We start from the raw sequence: 7,171 nt of genomic DNA on the forward strand, positions 1-7,171 counted from the left end.
AAAAGGCCCAGACCCCATGTTAGTGCCTTGATATTGAACTACCCAGACTCCAGAACTATGAAAGAATAAATATACTATTTAGTCACAGGGTTTCTATTATAGCAGCACAAAACAGAATAGAACAACTTCCTTCTAACAGTGGCTGCCTTGGATATGGAACCCCAGCTATATCCAGCCTCAATATGATGCAGCAATAGCTGAAAGCCCCACTACAGCCCCACAGGAGCCCATGAGCTAGGGCTCCCAGCTAAGCCTCACCAAGATCTTGTCCCAAAGAAACTGAGTTAATAAATGTCAATCATTCTATGCTTCTCAATTGGGGGGAGGGTCATTGGTTACAACAAAGCAAATAATGATGATAAGATTATTTATTTGCATGTATTATCTACTATGTTAAGTTTTAGATTCCTTAAAATGATGATTCACATATATTATGTTGCATCTAGCATACATAGTGTCTAAAGTCTGATAGGTCCTCCAGAAATGCTCATTGCATACAGGAATAAATAAATGAATTTCTGATAAACTTTAGAGCTGATTTTATTCATTGAACATTTATTAAGGACCTAATAAAAGTCAGGAATTGAGCCAGGCTCTGGAGACATGTGTGAGTTGGAGCTTTTTGAGACCAACTCTGAGATGAGGTTATGAACATGCTCAGAGGATGGAGAGGCTGGGTTTTCACCCACTGACTCCCCTTCAGCTTTTCTGGTTGAGGGCTGCTTCTAGGTCCTCACATTCTGCCATTGCTGGCCTTTCTTGAGTGTGGGTCCAAATGCAGTTCCAACATCAGAACAGCAGTGCTCAGGCCAACAGCCTCAGGTGTGTTCAACCAGTAGCTTTGGCACAGGTGGGGACCACAGCATTTGCTGTGGAATGAGGCATAAAACCAATGCCCAACTCTTAAGGAAATCAGAGTGCCATCTAAAAGGAATTATACTTATCATAAAATTTTAAAGAGGAAGAACAAAGTAAGTTGTTAGACTCGATGATACTCTTACTACCTACTGGACTGAGGAAGGCGAGAAGATTGGAATGGGTGCTACAGAGCGACTGCTAAGAACACAAACATGGAAGGACCAAGGCATACCAAACCACAGAGGGTGCATGCACATGGCGTGTCAAAATAAGAAGTGCCCACTTGTAACCACAGTCTTAGTCACATAGGAGATACAGGAGCCAGGGATAGGTGTAAGCCTATAACTGGTACCTCTTTGGCTTTACAAGTATTTCCTAGTGGCAGAAGTGCTGCCTCTGATGGGAAATGTGAACCCTCTGTGAAAATTAGTCCACATTCTTGACACTCTCAACACTTCTGGAATTCCCAATACTCCCAGCATTCCCAACACTCCCATTATTCCACACCCCCATAACTCAGATGTTCCTAGAATTCCCATACTCCTAACACACCTGACATTCCCAACACTCATCATTCCCAATGTTTCTAATGCTCCTAGCCCTTCCAAGAAGAAGCATGAGCCAGATGAGATTTTGGTCTCTAGAGTCAAATAACCTTCCCCAGCTGTGATAAGGGTGGATTGAAGTCTTTACTGTTTGCTTTGTGGCTGCTGAGCAACTGAAACCCTTTCCTACAGAGGAAATGGTTACTCTCTCTCTCCCCACATTAATTTACATGTTGATACTCTCATCCTTAATGTAATGGTATTAGAAGGTGAGGCCTTTGGGCTGTAATCATGCATAATTGTTGTCATGAGAATATAGGGTATCCACGAGAGGATGTGTGATGTGTCCTTAAAAGACAAGGTACCAGAACTATTTCTCTTATTCTCTCTCTGACATGCAAGAACACCTCAAAAAGATGACCATTTACAACCCAGAAGTGGGCCCTGATCCGAAGCCTGCCATGCTTACACCCTAATTTTAGACTCCCAACCTCCAAAACATGGAGAAATAAATGCCTGCTTTTGAAGCAAACCAATCTATGGTACTCTGTTATGGCAGCCTGAGCAGAATGAGATAGACACTCTACCAGATGTTAATTTTGGAGAGGCAAGAAATTTCATTTCAATGGCAGAAGCCAAGAGGGTTCAGACATCCCTATTCTAACACCCAGATTCAAGCCACAGATTGTGACCCGGGCTCTGTCAGTAGGGTGTGAGTTTGCATAAAATTTTAAAGTATCAAGGCAATAAAAATGACAGTGATCCCTGAGGATCTGAAGCATCACCATGCCCCACTGTGTGAAATCAGGAAATAAATGCGGCCTGATGCACGCCTGCCCACAGAAGACATTGCAGGAGTAATGTGAAATACTCCTGGTACACCTCTGTCATTTAATTCATGTACTTACTGCATTTTCATTATTTGCTAGTGATATGTGGGCTTTCCAGAGAGATTACTTCTTACATAAGGGTGGATAGCTTTGATCTAACCCAGTTCTTATCTGAAAAGTTGGTTTGTCTCTGCTGACCTCCATGTGCAAAAGGTAACATCCCAGCATTCTTTCTGCTAGGGAGAGAGGAATTTTCTCTTTCCCATCTGCACTCATTTCAGGCTCCACATTAAGTGGGATAAATTGTCATCACTTTCTTCCTACAGTTGAAATCATTTCTTACTTGGGGTTTTATAGGTGGAGCAGAAGAAAATCACTGTCAACGTTATTATTGTGATTTGAAAGTCTAGTGGATTTTTTATTTTCATTTATGTTTTTGCCATAGAAATAAAAAAAACAACCTTGGCAACTTTATGTGCCTTTTTTACAGTTTCCATAGCAGTAAAATACCCACTCAATGATTTTTATAATTTTCTAACTACGGGTGGGATTATATCTGTTGACACTTTAAAGCACTGGCAATGAAGTTTATTCCCATAACACCACTGCTTTTATGTGCTTAAAATTCACTCTTAAGAATAATTTTTAAAAAGTAGTAGAGCATGATTCTCAGAGTTTGTATGAAATATCCCTTCATGTTTATACAACACAACTTATTTTTAAGATTCTCCCACTTATGGCGGAAAAGAAATTCCAGGCTATTGAGGTTTCCCTCTATCAACTGCCTCCTCCCATCTTTATCCCAGTCATGGCTGTTTTGGATGGTTCCTTGGTGCCATGGCTTTGGGAATGGGTGGAGACAGGCTTTCACTCCACATCACCTTATGCCTGTCATCCCTGTGGATGCAACATCCTGGGTGGCTGTCCATGTGCAGGGTGCTACCAGTCACTTCTCCTTCCTAACTGCAGGGCTCTTCCAGCCCAACAACCTCCCAGATATTTTGAGCTGTTTTTAGAAATCAGGAAGGAGCTCACTGACTGAAACCCGGGCTACAGGAAGCTTCAGGTCACTCAGATGTCCTAGTCTTGGCAATGGGGAATTATTTTAGCGTTTCCTGATGGGAGGGAATTCAGTAATACTACTTATGTCCATCAGCCCAAGTGACTGGACATGTGGGGAAGGTACATAGAATAAGTCCCCTCCACTTGTGGTTCTACCTGGCTTTTCTGGCCATCCCCACTTGTCTTCCCTACTCGTTTTGCAGCATGGTATAGAGAGCTCTGTGTCCCTCTCTTACTCCCTTAGCTCTCTGTCCTCTCGTTTTTCCTTGGACATTTTTTCATCTTTCTCCCAGTCTGAGAAAATTTCATCCATTTTTCAGGGAAAGAAAATCAGACTCAAAATGAATTCATATTATTTCTCAGGCCCTGACTTAAAAAACTAAAACGTTTTCATCTCACACTATTATTTCAGACTTAAATATCAAAGTCTAGTGTTGAAACAGTAAAAGTAGATTTTGAATTGTTAGTTCTCTTTTTTATTTTTATTTTTTATTAGAGCTTTATAGTTACACATAATGAATGGATTCATCTGGATAAACTCACACATGCATGGAAATTGATCTTGGTTCATGATCCCCTGTCCTTTCCCTCCTGTTCTCCCTCTCCTCTCCCATTCTCCTCCTTCTACTCCACTAGACTTTCTTTTTCTTGTCTGTTAGTTTATATTTGATCAGTTCTTTAGGTTATCCTATCCTTTCCTACCATTTTCCTTTATTTTACTCTAGTTTCTACATATGAGAGAAAACATTTGACCTTCGAGTTTCTGAATTTGGCTTATTTCCTTTAGTATGATGATTTCATTTTTTCTATTGCTGAATAGAATATACACATTTGTATGTATATATACAATCTATACACACCACACACACAGTTTCTCAAATCATTCATCTATTGGTGGGCATCTGTGTTGATTCCATGATTTTGCTATTATGAATTGTACTGCTATAAACATTGAGGTGGCTTTATCACAGTACTACACCAATTTTAGATCCTTTGGGAAAATATTTTGAGATAGCTGGGTCATATGGTAGTCAAACCATTAACTCTCTCTTTACACTCTGCTGGGCATGGTCCATATAACAGGTTCTAAGTCTATACTTTATTGTGTGTCAGCCATACAACCAGCTCTGGCTGATGCCTCAGTCAGTGAGGGTAAAGTTGAGAGACAACCTGAAACACTGTTGCAGATGATCTATTTCTTCTGAGTATGAAAATATCATCCACTGTGATATAAACATTGCAATGCCATTGGTAAAGGGATTTTTGCCTCTGCCAGACACATCAACAACACTAATGGTGAACTGAATTTTGAATTACTGAAAATCATGGGAAAGGTTCCTCTATAGGATAGGTTTCTTGAAAAACTTTCAGAGACGCCTGTAGAATGCTCTCTGGAGGTGCCAGTCCTGGCTGCTTGACAGTGTTGGCAGCTGCCTATAGGGACTCAGTGCAAGAAGTCTGGAGGTGAGGCTGGAGGAAAATGGTAGGATTTGGAAGAGTTCATCATGAATTGTTATCAGCAGCCCTCCATAGCTGCAGGTTCTGTACCATACATAACCAGCCACCAGTCTAAATTTTCCTAAAACTTAGTGTGTCTGTACACAGATTTTGTTCTTGTCATCATTACCTAAATAATATACTATCACAGCAATTTACAGAACATTTACATAATGTTAGGTATTATAAGTCATTGAGAAATGATTTAAATTATGCAGGAGGATGTGTTTAGTTTATATGCAAATACTATACCATTTTATATAAGGGACTTGAGCATCTGCAGATTTTGGTATCTGCAAGAGGCTCAGAATCCAGTGGCTCACAGATTCAAAGGGATGACTGTATTCTTCACATGGTCTCCCTACAGAAGCACAATTGAGGGTGAAGGGCATGCCTCCAGTACTCCTTTTCTAGGACACTCCTCACACAGGGTTCCTAGAGACTGGTGTTGATACTGGGAACAGAAGATGGCTGGTCTACCTGCATCCAAGTCTTCTTAACTTCCTTACACTGCCCACATTCACAAAATCCCACAGCCCTCCACCCCCTTCAAATTTAGACTGAACTCAAAATTTTATCTCTTACTTCTTATTCCTTCTGAGTTAACATGAGCATGTCTAAACTCACAGGAAGTGTTCCATGCTGGGGTTGCATCTTAACTGAGGAAGATGTGGAGTCCCCTTGCCTCAACTAAATAATGAATGACTGTTTGGCAGAGGGTGAGGGACATGGTGGGCTCTGACTTCAAGCTATTCACCTTTATGCTCAGGTTGGCTCTGAATGATGATAATTCCCAAGCTTCCCCCATAGAAGGCCGTGAAATTTTCTGGGCATGGAGGAGGGTGCTGATGAGCTAGGATAAAGGGCACCTAGGCTCACCAACCAAAGATAGAAAATATTTTTGAAATTCGCATCTGTACTGAAGTCTCGCCCACATCCCAGTGCAGGCTATGAAAGTTGGACTTCCTCTGCATGGAGAGTACTGGCTGAGAAATACTGTGAAAAATCACACAACAGAGACAGTGGTTTTCACAAAGGGGGCATGGGTCAGCTTTGTGACCTTAAGGGTCCTGCTTCCACACTGGAAGGAGAGAGAGAAGAGCCCACATTTGCTTTATTTATACAAGGGGGCTTCAAAGGTTTTCCTTGGAATGTTCTTTCACCAAATAAGTTTGGAAGAGGGCTGTCCAAGCTCAATGGGTAATGCCCAAGTGTGGAGCTACAGAGCAGCTCTCTAGCCAAGTGAAGATTGATGTCAACTGGTTTGTGGGAGAAGCCACAAAATGACTTGCAATGCAGACCAAAATCTCCTTGGCTCCAAAGCCTAGTAGAGGCTTTTCAAATAGCTCAGGGGTAGCCCCTCACACTGAACAGGCACAGACTTTTTTTTCTTGTCATTAATCCCTAAATAATACAATATAACAACTATTCAGATAGTATTTACATTGTAGTTGGCATTATAAGTTCTCTAGTAATGATTTGAAATGTATGGGAGGATGTACATAGATTCTGTGCAAATACTTCACCATTTTATATATAAAGGACTTGAACATACTTGGCTTTTGATATCTGCAAGGGAAGAGAGAGATATCCTGGAATCAATCCTTCTTAAATACTGAGGGATGACTATTTATCTTAAGCATCCAGAATATCAAAATTACAACAAATAAATAAATATCTGGGTCTATCATATTAAATTCTAGAAGCAGAACATGGCTCACCTCTATGTGTGTTGTCTTTGACAGTAGTTTCTCATCAGGTAGCCTCACACATCCATCATGTTGTTACAAAGCACCATAGCCACAATTTCAGCCCCTGCGTGGTTTCCTCTGGACCATTGGGTCTCAAGATTTTAGACCTGGACTCAACCTTAGAGACTGTGGTTGTTTCTATAGTAAAAGTGTCACTTTCATAAGTCCTACTCTATAGCTTGGGCCGCTGTTCCCAAATCATATGCTAGACATTTTGCCTGGAGTCTGGAGGGATACTTAAAAGGCTAGATTTTAAATAAAATGCTGACATTGGAAGTTCTGTTTAGTTCAGAGATCTGAATGGATGAGACAAACATCCTCCATGGACACAATGTTAGATTTTGAAAGGGAATGCAGTAATCTCTGATGCTGACATCTTCTTGGCTCCCATAACAAATTCCATAACACAATAGATGACTCACCCAACATAAATGTATTTGCTCACAGTTCTGGAGGCTGGAAGCCCAAGATCAAGGTGTCAGCATGGTTGGTTTCTCCTGAGTTCTCTTTGGCTTATAGATTGCCACCTTCTCAGTATGTCCTTGTGATTTTCCTTCTGGATCTGCCTGTGTCCTAATCATCACTTCTTATTAGGACACCAGTCATATTGGATCAGGTCCCACCCACC

The sequence above is a fragment of the Ictidomys tridecemlineatus genome, chromosome 2 (assembly GCF_052094955.1).
Source record: "Ictidomys tridecemlineatus isolate mIctTri1 chromosome 2, mIctTri1.hap1, whole genome shotgun sequence".
NCBI lineage: Eukaryota > Metazoa > Chordata > Mammalia > Rodentia > Sciuridae > Ictidomys > Ictidomys tridecemlineatus.